Source organism: Triticum urartu, chromosome 6, assembly GCF_003073215.2.
Source record: "Triticum urartu cultivar G1812 chromosome 6, Tu2.1, whole genome shotgun sequence".
Lineage (NCBI taxonomy): Eukaryota > Viridiplantae > Streptophyta > Magnoliopsida > Poales > Poaceae > Triticum > Triticum urartu.
The window spans coordinates 295,579,805-295,605,344 of NC_053027.1; positions in this window are offsets into that span (position 1 = coordinate 295,579,805).

Consider the following 25,540-nt stretch of genomic DNA (forward strand, 5'->3'; position numbering starts at 1 on the left):
GACGGATAGCATTAATGAACTTGAGGGAGCGAATGTGGAGGAAAATGAGTTTGCGGCCTTTATGGGCAAACTTAAGGGAAAATCCAAGAAGCACTTTGTTGCTCTCTTGGAATAACTTGGTGAAGCCAATGACATGATCGAGGCTCACGAAGACACCATCACTAAGATGGAAGGGCATAGTCGTGACTATGCCGATGAGATTTCGGATCTTTCCAATGCTCTTGAGGAAGAGCGTGGTCTTTGTTTGGCTCTTGAGGAGTCACACAACGTTGATCATGCTAAGTTAAAGAAAGATTATGATCATGTCCTCATTGTTTCTCATGTGCTAAACTCCGAGAAGGCCGAACTTGAGGTTGATCTTGCTAGGATCAAAGAGGAGTTTGATCTACTTGAAAAGGCTCACAAGGTCTTGAAGGGTGCTCATGCTAGCCTCAAAGAGTCTCATGATCAACTTCAAGTAAAGCTAACCAAGGAAAAAGCCACTTTTCCTCGTATGATGTTAATTGATAATGCAAATGCTACTAACCCGTGTTGTGAGCATGTGCATCTCGTTGAGGAGAACGCTAAGCTAAAGGGGCAACTTGAGAGAGGTCTTGCGACTTGCATACAAGGCAAGAAGAACCTCAACGACCTCTTGATCAACCAAAAGGGAGTTGTGGCCAAGGAAGGGGTTGGGTACGTGCCCGACTCCAAGAACAAGAAGAAGAATGACAAGACCAAACGACCTCCTCCTCTCATGCAAACCTTTGTGAAGGAGGGAGAGAGTGCCTCCGAGGAGAAGAAGAAGAACAATGAGAAGGGTGGCGTTGTCAAAAAGGGCAATGCCACTCCTCGCATCAAAGTCGGCGACTTTAATCATTATTATGTGTTATGCCGTGCTAGTGATGGGCATGTCTATGCCAAATTCGTTGGTTCTCCTCATGAATACATTGAATGGTCTATTTGGGTTCCAAAGACCCTTGTTACTAACATCAAAGGACCCATTACAAAATGGGTACCTAAAACCAAGCATTAATCTCTTGTAGGTGTTTGCTTCCGGTGGGGGATCATGGTTGCTCGATAGCGGAGCTACAAATCATATGACTGGAAGCAAGGACTTGGTGGTGGATGTGCACAAGATTCCATCTATGCCCACCAATGTCGAGTGGGGTGACGCCTCATCCTCTAAGGTATTGGGACTTGGCAAGGTGGTCATCTCTCATGATCTCACGATCGAGAAGGTCATGCTTGTTGAGTCCCTTGCATACAATTTACTTTCCGTTCGTCAACTTGCAATCATGGGCTTTGCCACTTTCTTTGATATCGATACCGTGGCCGTCTTGTGGAGCAAGACTCTTAAAGTAGCCTTTGTTGGGCATGTCGAGAACGGTCTATATGTGATTAACTTTTTGGAGCGACCCACTAAGACCGCGACATGCCTAATGGCTAAAGTTGATGTGGGATGGCTTTGGCATCGCCGTCTAGCCCATGTCAATATGAGATCTTTGCAAAGTCTTCTCAAGGGGGACCATGTCCGTGGACTAACGAATGTTAGTTTTGCTAAAGATTGTGCTTGCAGTGCTTGTATCGAAGGAAAGCTACATGAGAAGGCTCACCCTCCCACGACTATCATTTACTCAAAGAGGACTTTGGAGCTCCTTCACATGGATCTCTTTGGGCCTCCATCATTCGATAGTCTTGGAGGTAGGAAGTATTGCTTGGTGATTGTGGATGACTACTCAAGATACACGTGGGTGTATTTCTTCAAGAGGAAGAGTGTTGGGGATATTACTACTGGAGGTAAACCGGCCTTAGGTAGCCGGGTTGACTCCTTGAAGATTAGAAGCCCATAAAGATGCAAGGATGGTGGCGCTTTGGAGGCCCAAGGCCCAAAGGCGGGTTAAAGCCTGTAAATGTAAACCGGCTTAGTCATGTAACTTGTATTGTAAGATAGGAAGGATAGAGACCGAACTGGATATGTTTATGATCCGGCTCGGGGCTCTGTAAACTGGTGGGCATCAACCTATGTATATAAAGGGACGACCCGGCAGCGGTTTGAGGACAACAACTCGAGAGCCAGACAAAGCAGATTCGCTCCCTGGCCTTCGAAACCCTAGCAATACCAATCACAACTAGACGTAGGCTTTTACCTTCATCGAAGGGGCCGAACTAGTATAAACTCCCGTGTCCCTTGTCCGGTTTAACCCCTTTAAGCTAACCCGTTGCGATGGCTTCACGACTAAGTCCTTTCATGAGGACATCTGCCGTGACAAACCCACGACAGTTGGCGCCCACCATGGGGCACTCGCACGGTGGTGTTGAGTTCTTGAAGGGATCTCATCTAGGGTTTCGAGAAGTTCACATGTTTCTGGATAAGGAGGAGCCCATTTGGAAATTCATCAATTCAGTGGGTCCCTGTTACGGACGCACAAGTCAAGCATCAGCGGTCACACACGCTGAATAATTGGAAAACTATGCCTGCATAAGGAGAGGAGTCAAGTAAGTCAATGCAAGTCTCTTAACAGGGGCACATATACGCCAAAGTCCCAAGCATGCATACTAGTACAACCAAGCAGTGTACACAGGCACATCTTCCAGGGCAAGTCAAATCAAAAGGGGGAAAAGGACAAGGGTCTGTCTAGGATACATCTAGATGTGACATAATTATGTCACATCTAAGATGACCTCACCCTATTTGTAGCCCTCTCGATCCCACTTGTTCGTTCTGTTGTTCGATTGTTTGTCACCCGTCGTTGCTCGTCCTTTTTAGTTTGACGCTTCCAAGACTGGGCCGTCCTCCTCCTCCTCCACCCACCCACACTCCCGGCAAGTTTCCTGGCCCAGGCCTTTTGTTTGTGGGCTTGTTTGTTTGTTCTAAAAAATAATTCTTGGGACCAGGCCTTGTGAGACTCCAGGTGTGGGCACTTCTTGTCTCAAAAAAGAAATTTTGGGCACTTTGCTTGTAAACAAGCTTGATAGAAAAGATGGCAAAAAAAGTGGGGCGTTCTTTTTGTCAGGTGATGATGATCTTGCCCCTGTCACCACCACAAAGAACACACACACAAGAAATTGAAGATCTGGGACAAAGGAACAGAGAAAATTGCAGGAGAGAAAAATGCAGGGCAGTGGTGCCTCTTACCAAGGTGGGTTTTCTTAATCTTCCTTTCAAGATCCTTCTGTGTGATATGCTTCTTCTGAACCCCATCCGAAAATCAGCATGCTTTTGCTTGTTTCTTTCTTGACGGAACAAAAAAATTGGTGGTTGGTCTATGACAAAAAATTGATAGTGAACAACATCTAGATCAGAGCCTGAATCAGTTGTGTTGTTGCAAAAATAAAGAGAGAAAAAAAACTCATATCTAGATCCAGTGTGTGGCATATTTTTTAGCTAGATGTCAGAAGTGGTAGCTGTAGCAGAGATTGAGAGATCTAGATAAATTGACTGAACCAATAATTCAGTTTTCTGAATCTTTTACATACAGTTTGTGTACAATTAGATACAATATGCAATAAGTGAGAACAAACAGAGGGAGAAAAACTTCAATTATTCATATATATTCCTCCCATTATTTAGTATCACAAACATGATGTTCAGCTGGTATGAATCTAAAAAATTCAGTCTTACTGAACAAATTCTCTAACAGATTCAGTCTTTATCAAAAAATTCCTGGCTCAATTTCAATGGATCAAAATCCTCATCCCCCTACTACCCAACCCCCCTAGTTCCCAACCTTACCTACACAAAATTCACCAGCAAGCCGACGGGTTCTACAGTTCAATTTGCGGCGCTGAGTTGAACTGAGCTGAATCAAAGTGGCCTGTATGCTCCTACAAAAATAGAGTTAGGTTGTTTGTGTAAAAGATAATGACTATACAATATTGATCACAGTAAAAACTAGGGGCTAAAAAAATTGCAGTTATATTAAAAACAAAGTAGAAATCCTTTTTTTCTCTTATGGAAAAGTACCTTGTAAATTTTTATTCCATCAAAAACGAACAAAAGATCTATAAAAATGGAATTGGGATCTATAAAAAAATAATGACCCATGACAAAAAGGTTATCAAGCGGGTTGCAACTGGGGGCCAAAACAAAACACACACACACACGCACCCCCTAGTTGCGAGTTGGTTATCGACATGCATTGCGGACCCTTGAGACACACACACACACACACCCTAGTTGCGAGTGGATGGTCAACTTGCAACCGGGGGCCACGAACACACACACACACACACACCTAGTTGCGAGTCAATGGGCAACTTGCAACTGGGTGTCCTCAACAAAACATACACACCCTAGTTGCGAGTCGATGCTTGACATGCAACTAGGGACCCCTTGACAAAAAGACACACACACGCACACATCTCTAGTTGCAAGTCGGTTATCGACATGCAAATTGGGGACCCCTCGGCACACACACACACACACACCCTAGTTGCGAGTCGATGCTTGACATGCAACTGAAGACCCCGTGACAAAAAGACACACACACACACCCTAGTTGCGAGTTGATGGTCAACTTGCAACTAGGGACCCTTGACAAAAAGACACACACACCCCCCTAGTTGCGAGTTGGTTATCGACATGTAGTTGCGGACCCTTGAGACATACACACACACACCCTAGTTGCGAGTTGATGGTAAACTTGCAATTGTGAGTCACGAATAAACACACACACACACACATCCCCTAGTTGCGAGTTGATGATCAACTTGCAACTGGGGCCATGAATAAACACACACACACACACACACACACCTAGTTGCGAGTCGATGGGCAACTTGCCACTGGGTGTCCTCAACAAAACACACACCCCTAGTTGCGAGTCGATGCTTAACATGCAACTGGGTACCCCTTGATAAAAAGAAAGAGACACACACACCCCGTAGTTGCGAAGTTGATGGTCAACTTGCAACTGGGGACCCCTTGACAAAAAGAGTCACACACACACCCTAGTTGCGAGTTGATGGTCAACTTGCAACTGGGGTTTCTCAACAAACACACACATCCTAATTGCGAGTTGATGGTCGACATGCAACTAGGGACCCTTGACAAAAAGACACACACACACACCCCTAGTTGTGAGTCGGTTATCGACATGCAACTAGTGACCCTCTAAACACACACACACACACATTCTTAGTTGCGAGTCAATGAGCGGGTTGCAACTGGGGGCCACAACAAAACACGCACACACACACCCCCCTAGTTGTGAGTTGGTTATCGACATGCTGTTGCGGGCCCTTGACACACACACACACACACCCTAGTTGTGAGTTGATGGTAAACTTGCAATTGTGGGCCATGAATAAAAACACACACACACATACACACACATCCCCTAGTTGCGAGTGGATGGTAAGCTTGCAACTGGAGGCCACGAATAAACACACACACACACACACACCCCCTAGTTGCGAGTCGATGAGCAACTTGCAACTGGTGTCCTCAAAAAAACACACACACCCTAGTTGCGAGTCGATGCTCGACATGCAACTGGGGACCCCTTGAGAAAAAAGACATACACACATCATAATTGCGAGTTGATGGTCAACTTGCAACTAGGGACCCCTTGACAAAAAGACACACACACACACACCCCTAGTTGCGAGTTGATGGTCAAATTGCAACTGGGGGTTCTCAAACAAATACACACCTCCTAGTTGCGAGTTGATGGTCGACATGCAACCGGGGACCCTTGATAAAAAGACACACACACACCCCTAGTTGTGAGTCGGTTATCGACATACAACTAGTGACCCTCTACACACACAAAGATCCTTAGTTGCGAGTCGATAAGCAACTTGCAACTGGGGGTCCTCAACAAACAAACACCCGTCTAGTTGAGAGGGGACCCTCGGCACACACACACCCTAGTTGCGAGTCGATGGTCAACTTGCAACTAGGGGTCCTCAACAAACACCCCCCCTAATTGCGAGTCGATGCTTGACATGCAACTTGAGACCCCGTGACAAAAAGACACACACACACACAACCTAGTTGCGAGTTGATGGTCAACTTGCAACTGGGGACCCCTTGACAAAAAGACACACACACACACCCTAGTTGCTAGTTGGCTATCGACATGTAGTTGCGGACCCTTGAGACACACACACACACAGAGAGAGAGAGAGAGATAGACACACACACACACCCTACTTGCGAGTTGATGGTAAACTTGCAATTGTGGGCCACGAATAAACACACACACACACACACATCCCCTAGTTGCGATTTGATGGTCAACTTGCAATTGGGGGCCACGAATACACACACACACACATTCTAGTTGCGAGTCGATGGTCAACTTGCAACTGGGTGTCCTCACACACACCCTAGTTGTGAGTCGATGCTTGACATGCAATTGGGGGACCGTTGACAAAAAGACACACACACACACACACCCTAGTTGCGAGTTGATGGTCAACTTGCAACTGGGGACCCCTTGACAAAAAGACGCACACACACACCCCCCTAGTTGCGAGTTGATGGTCAACTTGCAACTAGGGTTCTCAAACAAACACACACCTTCTAGTTGCGAGTTGATGGTCAACATGTAACTGGGGGTTCTCAAACAAAAACACACCTCCTAGTTGCGAGTTGATGGTCGACATGCAACTGGGGACCCTTGACAAAAAGACACACACACCCCCTAGTTGTGAGTCGGTTATCGACATGCAACTAGTGACCCTCTACACACACACACATCCTTAGTTGCGAGTCGATGAGCGGGTTGCAACTGGGGGTCCTCAACAAACACACACCCCTCTAGTTGCGTGGGGACCCTCGGCACACACACACCCTAGTTGCGAGTCGATGGTCAACTTGCAACTAGGGGTCCTCAACAAACACACCCGCCTAGTTGCGAGTCGATGCTTGACATGCAACTGGAGACCTCGTGACAAAAAGACACACACACACACACACGCACACACACACACACACATCCTTAGTTGTGAGTCGATGAGCGGGTTGCAACTGGTTATCAACTGTGAGTCGATGAGCGGGTTGCAACTGGTTATCAACTGCGAGTCGATTGTCAGCATGCAATTGGGGACCCTCGACAATTGACACCTAAATAGTCGCAAGTCGATAATTTACACCTAGATAGTTGCACCAAAATACCCAACTGCAAAAAACTAGTGGCAAATGATGGTGAAAAAACTAGTGGCGGAACACTTACAAAAAAAATTCTAGTATAGAAAAAAAAGAATAAAAGAACATAGTGACATAATAAAAATATCCAAAGCACACAAACAAGTCAGGTCTTCTTCTTCTTCAGATTTCAAAACAAATAGTGGCGAAACACTTAAAAAAACTAGTGGCGAAACACTCACAAAAAATTTATAGTATAGAACAAGAAAAGAAAAAAAGAACACAGAGACATAACAAAAATATCCAAAGCACACAGACAGGCCAGGTCGTCTTTTTCTTCAGATTTCAAAACAAATACAAACAGAAAAATGGAAGAACGATGGAGGGAACGGGAGAACACAGGGAGCGGAACAGGCGAAAGAAGAGTGACGACTCGGTGGTTGCTAACGTATCCATCTAATGTACTCTTGGGCTAGACTCCGTATATTTCAAAAAAGCCCATATCAAACAAAGGAGATGCCGGCCCAACAAAAAAACAAAAAAACAATTCCTCTCCGCTGTAGGCCTCCCGGCCCGAGAAGACGATACGAGGATCGATAGCGATCCGGCAAACACTCGATCAAAACAAAGCAAATAGATCGGACAGCTGTACATTTAGATGTGAGATCACTAAAAAACATATAGATGTGAATTAGTCATTATGAAAGGACAAATCAGATACATCCACTCAACGTGGAGATCAAAAAGAAGAAAAAGGAGAGAATAGCTACTATACCGGTTTGGACACTTGATCGGACGAGAATTGGTGAGCCAAGTCAATTACGACCCGGACTCTGTTACCGTGACTGCACATCGCTGGCCTGCTTCCGCCTGAACCGGCCTCCGTTGGCAAGCGACCACTCCGTCCTTAAGACGACCTCTGCTAGTACCTGGCCTGTAGGTCGTGTCTGCACGCTTCGCCAACTACCGCGCTGACCCGCCTCTGCCTCGGGTTTGACCACCAAGTCACTACAGTCTCCAGCGATGACTCGCATCTGTCGCTGCGACTCGCCCACCGGGACACCTCCGCGGTCTCGGCCTTGCAACACCTCTCAGCCCTCCGCCGGCTCGCTGGTCTGCCTCGCCAAATCGCCGTTGGGGCCGAATCAAACCGCCGTCCATGGCCCTCGCGCTGGCCACTGCCGGTTTAACTCGCTACCGCAGTACATCTCCGCCGGGCTACTTCCCAAGCTCCTCCTCCGAGCTTGATCCGGACGGCTGTGCCCCGGCGCTGACTCGACCTCCGGGTCATCTTATCTCCCGTCCGAGCCACTTGCTAAACCGCCCGCAGGTTTACTACTGCTTCCACGGGCATGGCCAGCTTCGCGTTTCCTCGTCAGCCGCCACCGTCCGAGGTCTCCCGCCGGTTCACGCGATGTATTCTCCTGCTATGGCGTGATGGTTCCACTTTCCAGTTTCCGCTGAAGAACTGACGCACAGAGTATACCCGTGCGTACGCCCGACCCGGCTGTAGCCACTACCGGCGAGTCGTCGCTGCGATCTCCCGCCGCGCCGCTCTGACCACAAGCCGGCCCCGAGTCACCGTCAGTGCAGGCTGCCACTTCAACTCGCCGCGGCATCGGGTGCGCCTCGTCGACCCGCTCAAGACGCGCCTCGATGAGGCCGGTTCATCTCTGCGCCCAAGACGCGCCTCCGAGCCACGTACTGCTCGCCACAGCCAAGCTCGGCCTTGCTGCTTTAAACCGGCGCCCCCGGGCTACCTCCTCCGAGTCGCCATAGCAGCGCGCCGTTCCGAGCCACGAGCCGCATCCCGCGTTGAACCGGCCATGGCCGCGCGCCGTTCCACCCGGTGCCCTTCTTCAATCTGCCTCATCTCAGGCCTCAAATCACCACTGTTTCTACGCTTCATGAGCCGCTGCAACCTGACGCCATCTCCGTTGCGGCTGGTTCTCCGAGTTTCATGTCGTGGTCTTGATCCGGCTCCGCCTCGTCTTCGATCTGCACGGCTACGCTCTTGATCCGGCTCCGCTACGGCCTCGTTTCCACTTCGGGTTGCCTGCTCCAAACCGGCTTGGCGCGTGTAATACGGCTGCCTACGAGTCGCCGAGCAACCCCGGTGCCACGGTTGCCTCTGCTTCGACCCGTTTCCGCGGCCATCTCCGCACCGAGCTATTGCCGTTTCTATGGCTGCAAGTCACCGCCCGCCTTTCCCTGCTAGGCGTCGCCTCTGTCCATGGCTATACCAGTCGCCGTCACACCTCGCCTACAAGCGGCCCCAGTTGGCCAACCTCGATCGATGCATTGGGCCGTGCTCGGATTCAAGCCGCTATCCGCCCGCGCTGGTTCATCTTCGTCAAACCTCTGCTGCTGCTGTCAAACCGCCCCCGCGCACCTTTGATCCGCCAAGGCTTCCCTTTGTTCAGCGCAATGGCCACAATCCGACCTAGTCTCCGCCTTGACCCGCCTCTGCCAGGTCACCATGGATCGCCCCGGTTTTCGGCTCGCCTCTGCAGCGAGTTGTGCGTCACCATGGGAAGCCGACCTTGTTTCTGGCGATTTCCGTCAGGCCGGCCCTGAGTCGCTGCTGTTCTTCGCCCCCGGTTCACGTCGCCGTTGAGTCGTCGTGCCTCTGCCGCGGCCTCCGGCTCGCGCGCTGTGCGGCCCGTCGTCAGCTCCTACTTCCACTATGGCACTTGCGCAATCACGTCTGCCGAAGCCCTGCTCCACCAGGAGCCGAAGCCCCACAGCATCGCCCACGCAATCGCGCCAAGCTGCCTTGCCGTCTCCAGGGAGCCGTTACTTTGCTGTCCTGGCCTTGCCCCCGCTTTACGCTCCTTCGCCTTGCGCCAGTTGCTCTGCAGTTCGCTGGCTGGACCGGTCGCCATGGCTGATCGGTGAACCGCTGGTGTGTTCGAAAGCCGCCATTGCTGAGAACTTGCGTTTGCATCTGACCCGCCGTTGCTGAATCACCGATTGCCGTTGCGGCTCACCTTCCGTCCAAGACGCCCGATCCAGCGCCTTTGCGGCCATCATGCGTGCGTCACCGTGCTTCCAAGTTCTAAGTCGCCGGGCCAGGCTCTGTTCTGGTCTCGACCCGTGGTTTGCTTCTGCTGGTTGCATTCTACTCCCTGTTCAATTGGGAAGAAACTTTGGAGGTTTGAGATCAGTGTCCGTCGGATCAGTCTCAGGAGGATGGCCTTAATTATCTATTAACGCTGGTGGATACAGAGATAGGCCTTAGGCCTTTAAAAGAAAAATAAGCAGTACAGGAAAACAAGGAAGTACTACATAAAAAAGGGGGAAAGGCTACGTGGGTGTTGTTGTTTTATCAGACATATGTCTAGGCGAGACGCTATTCAACATCATCTAATAGTCCATTTGATGAAATATACCAGGTGCTATTGTTTCTATCTACTGTTAGTACATATTTTAATCAAAGAGAGCAATTATTTTGGTCTATATATTTTCATGTGCAGGGCAATGATTCATTGTAAAGGTGGTGCCATGCCATGCTTATGGAGTATGCGTTAGCATCATCATGCATCGGTAACCGCGCCGACTTGCCATTAAACAAATGTGCGCAAACCGCCGCCCGTGCAGCTTAAACTACACCAACTCGCTCGGACTGTGCCTGCGATTGACTCGCCCGTCTGCACCGGTTTATAAGATTGCAGCCGACTCATCCGTCTGCTCCCACGGTCGACCCGCCCGTGATTAATTTCCGCTTCACTATGGTGATCGTCAACTCCATGGTGGATAACCCCTGGCATGATATATCAGATGAAATCCATCCATTATATTTTATATTGCCTTCTTTAACAGAGCAATTACTCCGGCTAGCAAGGTTGTCTAATGCAGGGCCCAAAACCATCATATTGGTGCAAATTTAAAGGCCGTCAGAAAATTTCCGGCTTAAAAAGAAGGATTCCGGTTTAATATCCGGTTTAAGGGAAAGTTATCTCCCACAAAGCTTTGAAGCTCTAGATAGCCGGTTCAAAATACCGGTTTAAGAAGAATTTATCTCTTGTAAAAAGTTAAAGGTTGCCCAAGAGGACCTGTTGCCCTGACGCGCGGTTCAAACATGGGTGTTCTGCCTTATGGGCTCATCTTCATATAATTACTTGGGGGCTTCCTGTTCAAACATAGGTGTATTCACCAAAGAGAACATGGCGTTACTACCCTCTTGATGCGGCTATCAAGACAATATTATCATCAGGGGCCAAAGAGAGTTTGTTGCACACCACAACTCAAACATAGGCACCCGGCGAGCACAGCTTAGAAATATATCACATGGGAGCTTCTGCTTGCAAAGCAGAGTCATGTCCATTAATCCGGCTATCACGCCACAACAAAGCTTGGGAGCTTCACACCCAAAGGGCCAAAGAGAGTCTTGTTTCTACGCACAACTCAAACATAGGCACCCATTGAGCACAGCTCACAAAGTTACTTGGGGGCTCTTTGTGTAAAGTAACAAAGAGTTTGAAAGGACCTTTGTAATTGGGTATCGACCCACGGCTTGGAAGCCTGGTGTACTCACCTAAAACCCTGGGTTAACCTGCCTTCATCAAGTAAGCCACTCCTATCCAGGTAATCCTGGCATGACCCGCCGAACGTTTGACAAGTTACTCTTATACAGACCCTGAACTTGTCAAAGTTAAAACGACGATTGGTTAGTTGGAGGCCCATCTTAAAAGGCTTTGTCAAATGGTTTAACTCAGCGGCCTGGCAGCCCATGAAAAGCCTCGAGTTTGGGCCTGGCAGCCCATGAAAAGCCTCGAGTTTGGGCCTGGCAGCCCTTGAAAAGTCTCGACTACAAGTTTTTTCATTTGCTTTTTGTCAAAGTTTCTTCTCCTTTGATAAGGTTTTAAGATAAACCGGCGTCCATTGACCCGGCCAGACTATAAGTCATTTCATCAGTCCGACATTTCTTAACCAGGCACAAGCTTTCAACTATCAGTTGTTAGTACAAACTCAATTATAAACCGGAGTTTTCTTAGCCCGGTCTGGCGTTGACTATAAGTTGCCAGGATAATTATCCGGTGTTTATTACAACCCGACACGGTTTTATTACAAACCAGCAAAATATGACGGGAGTTATCATACTCAAGATTTGGGTTATCACCCTTACTAAAAAAAAGTTGGTAAACCAACGATGTGATTCAATGTCACAGGTATGATCTATTTCATATTTGATTATTCTTAAGTGCAGCCTTGGTTATAAACCCGGGTTATATGTTGGGCATTATGACCCGTCCGGCGGTAAACCGCCAGGACACTTTAAACTTGTTGTATGCAGAAGTAGGTTGAATAAAGCATGATTATAAATCGCCGGCGTTTATTAACCCGACCTGGCTTTCGACTATAAGTCGCCAGTATGATGATAAATTATCCAGTGTTTATTAAACCGGTCTGGCTTTGGACTATAAGTCGCCAGTATATATTTTTGGATTGTGCCATTGGAATCATGCGCTTATAAATCATTGAGTATATTATTCAAATCTTTAAATAGCCAACATGGCTGGATTTTTTTATTATGGTTATCAACAGATGAGGTATTCAAAGTCGCTTTGGCGCAATGGCTATTATTTTATCAATGGATAGGATTTATTCTACAATTAAAGGAATAGTCCCGAGTCGCTGCAGGCTTACGACTCAGCACTTGGGGGCTACATTATTCAAGTTGGGATTACATCAAATACACAAGTCTCATGTCGCTGCAAGCATGCACCATGACACTAGGGGGCTAATGCAAAATCATTGTTGGCTCACTTATTTGAAGACCCGACTCATCACATCGTAATGAGTCGGCCCTTGGGGGCTACCAATTGCTCCTGTCAACAATTCAAGGTACAAACCGTCATTGACTTTGCAAATGAAGCACAACGTCAACACAATGCAAAGATCTTGACAATAAGAAGTGACAACGGCACCGAGTTCAAGAACTACACCTTGGATGAGTTTCTTAGTGATGAGGGGATCAAGCATCAATATTCCGCACCTTACACCCCTCAACAAAACGGTGTTGCGGAGAGGAAGAACCGGACGTTGATGGATGCGGCAAGGACCATGATGGTGGAGTTCAAGTCTCCGTACAACTTTTGGGCCGAAGCCATCAACACCGCGTGTCATGCATCCAATCGGCTCTACCTCCGCAAGGGCTTGAACAAGACTCCATATGAGATACTCACCGGTAAAAAGCCCAACCTCAAGTACTTTCGGGTGTTCGGGTGTAAGTGTTTCATTCTCAAGAAAGGTGTCCGGTTGTCTAAATTTGAGGCTAGAGCTTATGAGGGCATATTTGTTGGTTATGCTACAAACTCTCATGCTTACCGTGTCCTCAATAAATCCACGAGACTTATTGAGGAGACATGTAACGTGAAGTTTGATGAGAATAACGGCTCCCAAGTGGAGCAAAGTGGCACTTGTGATGTAGGTGATGAAATTCCTCCTCAAGCCATAAGAAGAATGGGTGTTGGTTTTATCCTACCCATTGAGGAACCCCTTGTGGCCGAAGGAGAAGGACAATGCTCCACTCAAGTGGAGCCATCACCAACCCAAGGCCCACACGCTTCCGAAGAACAACATGAAGGCCCTCGTCCTTAAGAACATGACCAAGGGCAAGATCATGCTCAAGACGGTGTTGACACATCAAGTGATGCCCACGGTCAAGTTCTCTCCTCTGAGCAAGTTCAAGAACAAGAACAAGCTCAAGACGACGCTCAAGATGATCAAGTGACCACTCCTCGTCTCACCCCCGAGGAGGATTTGGAGCGTCGTGCCGCCAAGGTTGCTTCCAAGCTCTCCACCAAGGATCATCTCATGACGAATGTGCTTAGAAGCTTAAGAAAGGGGGTAAGCACTCGTAGACAATTAGCAAACTATTGTGAGCATCACGCGTTTGTCTCTTGTGTCGAACCCCACAAGGTCTATGAGGCGCTAGAAGATCCGGATTGGCTCAATGCCATGCATGAAGAACTCAACAACTTTGAGCTCAACAAAGTGTGGAGATTGGTGCCAAGACCGACGGGGAAGCACAATGTCATTGGAACCAAGTGGATATTTAAGAACAAGCAAGATGCCCATGGGATTATCATTCGCAACAAGGATCGTTTGGTAGCACAAGGCTACTCCCAAGTCGAGGGTATCGACTATGGTGAAACCTTTGCTCCCGTTGCTCGTCTTGAATCCATTCGCATGTTGATTGTATATGCTTCTCATCATAACTTTAAGTTACAACAGATGGATGTGAAGAGTGCTTTTCTTAATGGTCCTATTAATGAATTGGTTTACGTCAAGCAACCCCCCGGGTTCGAGGATCCCTACTTTCCCGATCATGTGTATCAACTCGATAAGGCACTCTATGGCCTTAAATAAGCCCCACGTGTGTGGTATGACCACCTTACCGAGTTGTTACAAGACCGTGGTTTTGAAGTTGGGCTAATCGACCCCACTCTTTTTACTAAGAAGGTCAAAGGGGAGTTGTTTGTGTGCCAATTGTATGTTGATGATGTTATCTTTGGTTCACCTAACAAAGCTTTCAATGAGGAATTTGTCGCTCTCATGACCTCAAAGTTTGAGATGTCTTCCATGGGAGAGTTGAAGTTCTTTCTAGGGTTCTAAGTGAAGCAAAGAAGAGAAGGAACCTTCATCAACCAAGACAAATACACTCAAGACATGCTCAAGAGATTCAAGCTAAGTGACGTCAAGCCGGCTTCCACTCCAATGCCCACCAAGTGCCAACTTGACATAGATCCCAATGGTAAAGTGGTGGATCAAAAGGTATATCGCTCCATGATTGGATCCTTGCTTTACCTTTGTGCATCTATACCAGATATCATGTTGAGTGTGGGAATTTGTGCACGGTTTCAAGCCGCACCTAAGGAAAGTCACTATGTGGCGGTCAAACGAATCTTTCGATATTTGGCTCATACCCCAAACTTTGGCTTATGGTACCCAAGAGGATAAAACTTCAAGCTTGTAGGGTACTCAGATTCCGATTGGGCGGGAGACAAAGTGGATAGGAAGTCCACTTCCGGAGGGTGCCAATTCCTTGGTTGCTCTTTGGTAAGTTGGTCTTCCAAAAAGCAAAGTTGTGTGTCTCTCTCGTCCACCGAAGCGGAGTATGTAGCGGCCGGTAGTTGTTGTGCACAACTCCTATGGATGAGGCAAACTTTAAAGGATTACGGTGTCACTTGTGACAAAGTGCCTCTTTGGTGTGACAATGAAAGTGCCATCAAGATCTCTCTCAACCTGGTGCAACACTTCAAGACGAAGCATATTGAGATTCGGTATCACTTCATCCGGGATCACATTAGGCGAGGAGAGATCGAGCTCAACTATGTCAACACTCATGATAACCTTTCAGATATTTTCACGAAGCCCTTGGATGAAGCAAGATTTTGCGAGTTAAGGCATGAGCTAAATATCATTGATTCGAGCAATGTGGCTTGAACCCTTGCACACCCCACCACGCTCAATTTGTTGTCTAGTTTAGGTGTAGGCATGGACATAGGGGGAGTGTTGTTCTCTCAATGAACTCTCCCTCCCCCCATTATGCATAAATTGATCAAGTCTTTCACTTTAGCCATTGTTGATGGTACTTGTGTTTCAAAGGCGAGTTTTGGTCATGGGCCCAAGGTTAAAATCTTCACGGCGCCATACCTCTTGACTCAAACATAGGTGGCCTCGGCCACCGCCCTCTCTTGAAGAGGTGTGTCTTGGCCGTTTGCTGGTGTGCTCTCTCTTCTTGCCTTTTTGTTTTTCCTTCGAGCTAAGCCAAGTTGTTTGGTTGCCGTGGCGTGCTGGGCGGTACTACCGCTGGTGGTGTGCAGTACCCCAGCGCGGTACTACCACTGAGGGACGGGACCAAGGGGTTATATCGGAGCAGGGGGAGGTTTCTTGTAACGCCCTCGATGCGGCTATATCTCCTACGTGTCGAAGCACGACTTAGAGGCATAACCGCATTGAAAGCAATGTCGCAAGTAAGGTAATCTTCACACAACCCATGTAATACATAAGGGAAAGAGATACATAGTTGGCTTACAATCGCCACTTCACACAATTACAAGAATAAAGCATTACAACATCCAAATACAATCAAGGTCCGACTACGGAACCCAAAATAAAAGAAGACTACCCCAAATGCGACAAGGTCCCTGATCAACCCCAACTGGGCTCCACTACTGATCAACTAGAACGAAACAACACAAAGGACAAGATCTTCATCGAGCTCCTCCTGAGCTTGGTTGCGTCATCTGCACGGACTCATCGGCACCTGCAAGCTGGTTTTGGAAGTATCTGTGAGCCACGGGGACTCAGCAATCTCGCACCCTCGCGATCAAGACTATTTAAGCTTATGGGTAAGGTAAAGGTATGAGGTGGAGCTGCAGCAAGCGACTAGCATATATGGTGGCTAACATACGCAAATGAGAGCGAGAAGAGAAGGCAAAGCATGGTCGAACAACTATGATCAAGAAGTGATCCTATAGCAACCTACGTCAAGCATAACTCCAACACCGTGTTCACTTCCCGGACTCCGCCGAAAAGAGACCATCACGGTTACACATGCGGTTGATGCATTTTAATTAAAGTCAACTTCAGGTTTTCTACAACCGGACATTAACAAATTCCCATCTGCCCATAACCGCGGGCACAGCTTCAAAAGTTCAAATCCCTGCAGGGGTGTCCCAACTTAGCCCATGACAAGCTCTCACGGTCAACGAAGGATATACCTTCTCCCGAGACATTCCGATCAGACTCGGTATCCCGGTTCTACAAGACAACTTCGACAAGTCAAAACCAATCCAGCAACACCACCCGAATGTGCCGACAAATCCCGATAGGAGCTGCACATATCTCGTTCTCAAGGCACACTCAGATGAGCGCTCCATACAACTAAAACCAAACCTCGAGTTTCCCCGAGGGGGCGCTGCACAGGACTCTAGTTTGGACCAACACTCAGAGGAGCACTGGCCCCGGGGGGGGGGGGTAAAATAATGATGACCCTTGAGTCTGCAGAACCCAAGGGAAAGAAAAGGCTAGGTGGCAAATGGTAAAACCAAGGTTGGGCATTGCTGGAGGAGTTTTATTCAAGGCGAACTGTCAAGGGGTTCCTATTATTACCCAACCACGTAAGGAACGCAAAATCCAGGAACATAACACCGATATGACGGAAACTAGGGCGGCAAGAGTGGAACAAAATACCAGGCATAAGGCCGAGCCTTCCACCCTTTACCAAGTATATAGGTGCATTAATTAAATAAGATATATTGTGATATCCCAACAAGTGAACATGTTCCAACAAGGAACAACATCTCCATGTTCCAACAAGGAACAAACTTCAATCTTCACCTGTAACTAACAACGCTATAAGGTTTTGCTAATCAACGGTTTTGCTAGGACAAGGTGGGTTAGAGGCTTGGTTCAACAATATAGGAGGCATGATAAGCAAGTGGTAGGTATCGCAGCATAGGCATAGCGAAAGAGCGAGCAACTAGCAAGCAAAGATAGAAGTGATTTCGAGGGTATGGTCATCTTGCCTGAAATCCCGCAAGGAAGAAGAACGAGTCCATGAAGAAGACAAACGGACGTAGACAAACGGGTCCTCACAAACGCGACGTTACCGGAACCAACCCGAAGGAGCAACACCGGAAAGAAGCACACAACATAGTGAACAACCAACACATGAACACGGTATGGTATGCGGGATGCGGTATGCGATGCATATGCATGATTTGACAAGGAATGATTGAACCTAGCCTCAACTTGGAAATCCAAGTGTGCCACTGGAAAGGCGAGGTGATTTCGGTTGAAATCGATATAAAGATCACCGGAATCGGAGACACGGTTTGGAAAAGGCAAGCAATTCAAATATGGCACCGGTCTGCGATATACAGCAAGTAGCCATCTAAATGCAACAAGACAAACATGCTACAGCACTCAAACATGGCAACACAATACATGGCAGGGATACATTCATGATGCTTGACAAAAGATGAACACTGAGCTACGGCCAATTCATCCATTAACAGGTTCAAACAAGCCTGGCAAAAGTGCAATTGATAAAAATGTTTCAGACATAGTGAAATTAACACAAGCCTGGAATTTCAGATCAGGTAGCACATTTTGAAGCAATAAAACTATATGCTACAGGAACTTAACATGGCAAAGAAAGGCATGGCATGGAGCTACTCAAAGAGCTTAACAAAAGTCCCTTAGTGACCTTGAGCCAAAAGGGATCATAAAATACAATTGCAAGCATGTGAACATAGCAAAAACATAAACAGACCACAGACTTAGAGAAAACCTGGAGCATGCAAATCAGATATCAATTAGGCATGTTAACAAGCTCGATGCACTCACTACAGAGCAAGGCATGACAATCTAAGCATACACCCATCAAGAATACACATTGTATAAGCTAGAAATGGCAAGAACAATAACATAGCATGAACGGATCAACTACAACATCCTCGGCAAAATCGCTAACAAGTAGACAATCTGCCCAGATTCACGAAACAGCAAAAGTAGAGCTCGATTGACTCAAGCTAGGGTGCTACAGAATTGCAAACAAAGACATGGATGGATAAAGCACTACAAGATTAACAAATCATCCTTACTGATCATCCTCAAAAGAGGCACGGATCACTAGGAAACAACATGAACATATGGCATATTGATAAAAACAGATCAAGGACTTAGTGGAATTGCTAAGTCCCTGAAATCAGCATTAACGAATGCACCACTTTGCAAGCTTGTGCTAGTCACCACACCCCTCACAAAAATACATGGCAAGCATCTATGGAAAGATAGCATGGCATATAACAAAACACATGTAGAGCTCAAGAGCACAACATGCACGCAATAATCATGGCAAAAATGACAAATAGCTATTTGGTGCAGCAGATCTGACAACTAACTCAAATAGCTCTCTTCCAACAGCATTTCGGGCATCAAGATGAGCTCAAATGAAAATGATGCAATGAGATGAAATGATGTACCCTCTGAGGCGAACATTTTGATATGCTACACGCCCAAAATGGAGCTACGGATGCAAAGTTACGACATGATGAACATGGGCACATGAATCTGGGAATTTCGGGGACTTAGCCGAAATTATACCTCCGAGAACAGATCTAGGGTTTCCAGATCGGATCGGGCCGGATTTGCACGTGGATCAATGCCGACCGGAGCTTCGTCGGAGCTTCGCGGGAATAGGGCGCCAGAGTCCAGGAAGAGGGAGGAGAGGTCGCCGGCCTTGCCTCCGGTGGCCGGAGACGGAGGAGGGCGGCGCGCGCGACGAGGGGGCGACGAGGGACGCGGCGGCCGGTCGGGGCAGCACCGGAGAAGAAGCTCGCCGGCGAGAGGCGCGGCGAGGGCGGCAGCCGGTTGGGCACGGGCGGCGCTCGGCGTCGCAGGCGGCGGGGCGCGCGGGATCTGTCGGCGGCGGAGATGGGCCCCGCGGGCCCGATCCGGGCCGCGCGGGCCGGCGGCGGGGCTGAAGGAGAGAGAAGGCGGCGGAGATGACGTGTCAAGCTGGGATTCGCCGGCGGCGACGGTTGGACATGTCCGAGCGCGGGAATTTTGTCCGGCAGCGCGAGAGGAGCGGGGCTAGGGTTTGGACTGCGCGAAAAATCGGGGAGAGCCACATATTTATAGGTAGAGGGAGCTAGGAGAGTCCAAATGAGGTGCGGTTTTCGGCCACGCGATCGTGATCGAACGACCGAGATGATGGAGGAGGTTTAGGTGGGTTTTGGGCCAAAATGGAAGGGTGTTGGGCTGCAACACACACGAGGCCTTCTCGGTCCCTCGGTTAACCGTTGGAGCATCAAACGAAGTCCAAATGGTACGAAACTTGACAGGCGGTCTACCGGTAGTAAACCAAGGCCGCATGACAAGTCTCGGTCCCATACGGAAATGTTTAACCCCCACACACGAAAGAAAGGTAGAAAGGACCACCGAAGGAGATAGGAGCGCCGGAATGCAAAACGGACAACGGGGAAAATGCTCGGATGCATGAGACGAACATGTATGCAAATGAAATGCACATGATGACATGATATGCAATGCATGACACGCAAGCAATGACAAGGCAACAACAACGAATAACTGGACGACACCTGGCACATCGGTCTCGGGGCGTCACAACACTCCACCACTACGAGAGGATCTCGTCCCGAGATCTAGAATGGCACCGGAGGGAAAACGAAAGAGAAAAAGAGAAGAGGTAAAACTAAGTTGCTTCTTTGACAAACGAGTGAAACCATGAACCTTGAAAAGGTTAAGCCATTTCGAGAAAAGAATACAACGGCGATGAACGAAGTTGAAAACACTCCGTTAGAAAAGAGGGACAAGGAAGAAGAACTTCGAGCAGCACTCCGATTGAGAAAGGGTGCAAGACTTGATAAGATGAAAAGAACTTGAGGAAAAAGGCACAACACTCCGGTTAAAAAAACAAGATAGAGAGGGAAAGAGTGGTATAATTTGGGAAGCACTTCGACTGTAAATGGAGAAATTGAACATGATCTTGACAAACCGAGATGAGGAGTGAAAAGAGCAACATCACTAGACCTCCGGGAGAAAGAGCTTGAAAAGGCATCTTTAGGAGAAGGGTTGAACGGAGTTATTAGAAAGCCAACAACGAAAAGAGTAAGCTTGATAAGGTCTTATGGAGTACATCTCAAATTATGAGGTGACAACCTGCCACTCACGGGAAGAAGAATTGGATTGGTATGAACAAGGAGACGAGAAGCTTATTTCACCGGGAGGGTAGATGAAGAACTTGGATCATATATGAGCACCATACGTAGCCACAATCCTTAGGGAAGGCTTTAGGTGAAATATAACCCAAGATAACTCCAATGACGAGATAGATGGATTTAAAATACCCCATTCTTAATAATATGTGAATCATGAAACATGAACTCAAATTATCAAGAATGACATAATACCACCTCCAATGATACGGTAGAAAGAATTGCACTCCGGATTACAAAATGAAGAATGCTTGAGCTCCTTCAAAGAATCTCGATGAAAACTTTGAGAAGGAATTAAATCCTTGATGAACGATCATGTAGAACCTTCATGAAGAACTTCGGTAATAAAAGAATGATCCAAAATAATTGAATGATGAAAAGAATAAGATTGAAGCCTTGCAATGATTTAGATAGAGATCTCCGTGATAATATAATTGAAAGAGGTTGGAACTCCGGGAAAATAAAAGATGAAACAACTGAAACCAAGAATTTTGATGAGGCTCCGGAATTAGGAATTGAATATACTCGATGAAACAAGAATAAGAATTACATTATGCTTATCCTTCACCAATTAAATTGATGACAATCAACGGATTTGACATATTACTTATTCTTGTAGAAAAGATTAAGAGAGATATAACATAAACTTGGGAAGGTCTTCGACGAACCATCGGTAGGATTTGGAAAACCACGAATGAGTTGATATGATAACCATGGAATAGAATCTTGAGCAAACCACCGTAAGAATTGAACAACAAATGAAGTAAAAGGATGAAACACCGATAAGAATTGGAAAAGAACGAATAAAACGTGAAGAAACACAGGGAAGGATTAGCAAATGAATGAAGATGCTTGAGAGAATTTATATACAAGTGAACAAATAGATCACGGACTGATTAGAGATCACTTGAGCGATGCACCGGTAAGATTGGAGAAAGATAAATGCCAGCTGAGAATGAATAAACCTGAATTGGAGGACTCCGGATAAACAAAATGAGAAGACTCTTGAATTGCTCCGGAAGGGTGAAAAGAATTCTCACAACCAAAAAAATATTATGAGAGAATGGCATAAAGCTAGCGCCATGAATCTTGGAGATAATGGAGCAAGATATGGAGGAAAATTCTTCTTCGGTCTTCAAATGCAGAGAATGACGATGAGAAACACCACCATGAATTATTTAGGCACTCCGGAAGAATCAAAAGTGAAGAGGTTGAGCCAACGATGAATTTTTTTTGACAGATCTTGAGAACACATTTGGCTGATGATAAATCATTCTTACGTCAAACTTCGAAAAGAGTTTGAGAATACCTCCGGGAAAATAAGAAGAGTCAGGTAAGATCCTGGAAAAAGACCTGTGGGTTAGGGCCCACTCAAAAGAAACACCGTTGAATGATTTAGAAGATAGATTGTGCCGGTTGAAATAAATGACTTGAATTAGATAACATCCTCGAAAGATTTTGGACGGACTGATAATGGGGACACAAATCTTTTGAGATAACTTCAGCACTCCGAAACAAATGAATAGCGAGAAGTGAATTATTATGAGGTGCACCGGCATAAGTAGGCATTGGGCAAAAAGAAAAGGAGTATGCTCAATACAAAAGCTTGAATTAAATCCACCGGAGAAGAAAATGAGTGACGAGAGACGAACTTGAAGCTTCGATAGCATCTTCTTGCGAATCACCGGATAAGAATATTGACGGAGAAGGAATGGAGAAGCTTCCCATCAATAAAATGGATACTTGATTAAGAAATATGAGTCCTTGAAGAAAAAGGGTGGGTGGGCGGGAAAAACAAAGGCAACTTGGAGACGGATGAAACAAACAACATTGAGAAGAACTGATAATTGATCTTGTGAATGTTGAAGTGATCGGATCCACTTGAAGAGAGACACACCGGTAGAACAAGATTGGCATAACAATCTCGATTATCGAGAAGGATTAGTATTCACATCGGAGTATGAGAACACCATTTGGGGAAGGTATGGAATCAACACTTGACATTGAAGCAACTCGACTTTCACAACTCAAAACAAAACAAAGGATTGGCTTGCGAAATAAGCCGGAACAAACATATGATAAAGATTTCGTCCGAAGTTTTCGTGGTGGGCCTACACGGGCTCGATCGTACAGCACCATCATGTACAAGGCAGTGCACATGACATACGAAGCGTCCCCGAGTCGGCATAGCCAAGGACTCTTTAAGACACAATGCGACCACTGTAAAACCAACCGTGGATAGGCGGACCACTAGACGTCGAATCCCAATTTCATATCATACATCGTTCGGAAAGATATCCTAAGAGCTACTTGAATTCCCACTTATAAACTCCCGAAATTTTCCCGTTATGCAATCAGGTGTTGGGGATACAGGGGAAGCATAATATCTCACCCAAAACTAGCAAATCCTACATCTAGCTGTATCCATCCTTCAACACATAACCAAGAAACCTTCGGAAATCATCTACCTCAACCTTCGAAAAGCATCCGTTATACAAGTTATGGCAATACTCCCGAACTCCCGCCCCAGTACTGGGTGGCATCGAGGTTATCTCACCAACAGTTGGCGTCGAGGTTATCCCATCCGGAAATGTTTAACCCCCACACATGAAAGGAAGGTAGAAAGGACCACTGAAGGAGATAGGAGCGCCAGAATGCAAAACGGACAACAGGGAAAATGCTCGGATGCATGAGACGAACATGTATGCAAATGAAATGCACATGATGACATGATATGCAATGCATGACACGCAAGCAATGACAAGGCAACAACAACGAATAACTAGACGACACCTGGCACATCGGTCTTGGGGCGTCACATTTCTTCTCTCCCATACAAATTCGCTTTGCCCCCTCGTTCCTCTTCCTCTCTCTAGCCTCGCCTCGCCGCGGGAGGGCTCCGACGGATCTTCGCCTCCGGGGCGTCCCTCTCCATTTCCTTCGGTGGAGTCGATCCCCACCTCGTTCTCTTGCCATGGATGCCGGTATTGCCCCCATTCCTTCTCTCCTTTTGTCTCATTTTCAGATCTTGTTTCTTAGGGGCAATGGTGGTTGCATCTCTAGATTTTTGGCTAAATCTAGGCTTGAGTAGGTTGGAGAAGGCAACTAGACTATCTAGATTAGAGTTTGGTAGGAATATTTTTGAATTTGGCAGGCCGGTAGTGCCGGATCTGACCACGGTAGTAGGAAACTGCTGTTTCCCCGCCTCGAGCGGTAATACCTCTCTCGTTGTAGCGGTACTACCGCTTGACCTCGAGCGATACTACCGCCCTCTTTGGAACGGTACTACCGCTTGGCGGTACTGCCGCGAGCATGTCACGGTACTACCACTGCCTGCCAAGTTCCATCATGTCCCTGCCTTACCTTGATCCTTTTGTTGTGTTTGTTGGCTTATGCTCGTTCTTTTTGGTTGTTTTGCATGTTCTTGTGTTTGGTTCCAGGTGATGAACATCCTGAGCATCAAGCTCGCCGTGTCAACCCCGGGCGTGCAACGTCAAAGCGCTACCGCACCTCTGAGCCAGCAGGTGGTTCCTCTAGCACTCAACCGCCACCAGCAGGTGCATCCGCAAGTGCTCCTCCACCACCTCAGCAGTCGAAGAGATCCGCCAACAAGCCAAAGGGAAAGACTGTGACTGAGATGACTGCCAAGGAGTTTTGGGAAAAGCGTTGCCGCAATCCCTATGAGGTGGACCAAGATCCCACTTTGGTCAACCGCCCGTTCTGGAACCGCTTTCAGTTTGCCATCTATTTTGATGTGATCAAGGCCAAGAAGAATCTCTATGTTGATGTTCGCTCCATCGACACTGATGCCATGGAGAAGGACCCTGAGTACTTTGGCGAAGCCCTTCAGATGTGCACTCAGCTGAACATTCTCAGGATCATGCAGTTCAACAAGGATTTCAATGCAGATTTGGTGGATCAATTCTTTTCTACCGTTCATCTTGGAACAGATGCCGACAGGACTCTGACTTGGATGACCAATGGCAAGTTGCTTTCCGTCAAGTGGAAGGCCTCCATGGAGTTACTTGATGCGGAAGATCGCGGGCTTGAGACTTCAGTAGGTTTCCGCCCTCACCGCAATACTACATCCACTCACAAGCAAGCCCTTTGGCCCTACTGCACTGTGAAGGTTCATCCAGTGACTAAGAAGGAAACCTATGAGCTGTCTACGTATCTGGACATTCTTCACCGTGTCTTCCGTGAGACTCTCTTCCCTCGCATGGGGAATCTGGATATGGTCCACTCATATCTCGTGGACATGCTTCTTTTCTGTCAGCATGAGAAGGAAGCAAACACTGGAGAGAGCCTGGATATTTCTCATGTTATGTGGTCTGAAATTCTCTCTGCCATTTCTGAGCGCAAGTTCCTGATATATGGTCCATTCATCATGAGGCTCATTGAGAGGACCTGGGCACAGGTCTATCCCAGAGTGATGCTGGAAACTGGAGACTTGGTTTCTCATGAGATCAAGCGTCTGAGGAAGAAGGACAATTGGGGCACCCCAGCGCCTAAACCCGGGGGTCCGTCTGCTGCTGCTGCTACTTCTGCCATGGAGACTGAGGGTGGGGCTGCCACTGATGATCACGAGGAGGACTTTGGGCCCTCTAGTGCAGAACCTTCGTGTGCAAAGAAGCTTAAACACAAGATGAAGAAGCTTTTCTGCATGGAGTCTCATGGTCAGTACATGACTCATGTGGTGGAGAAGCATGCC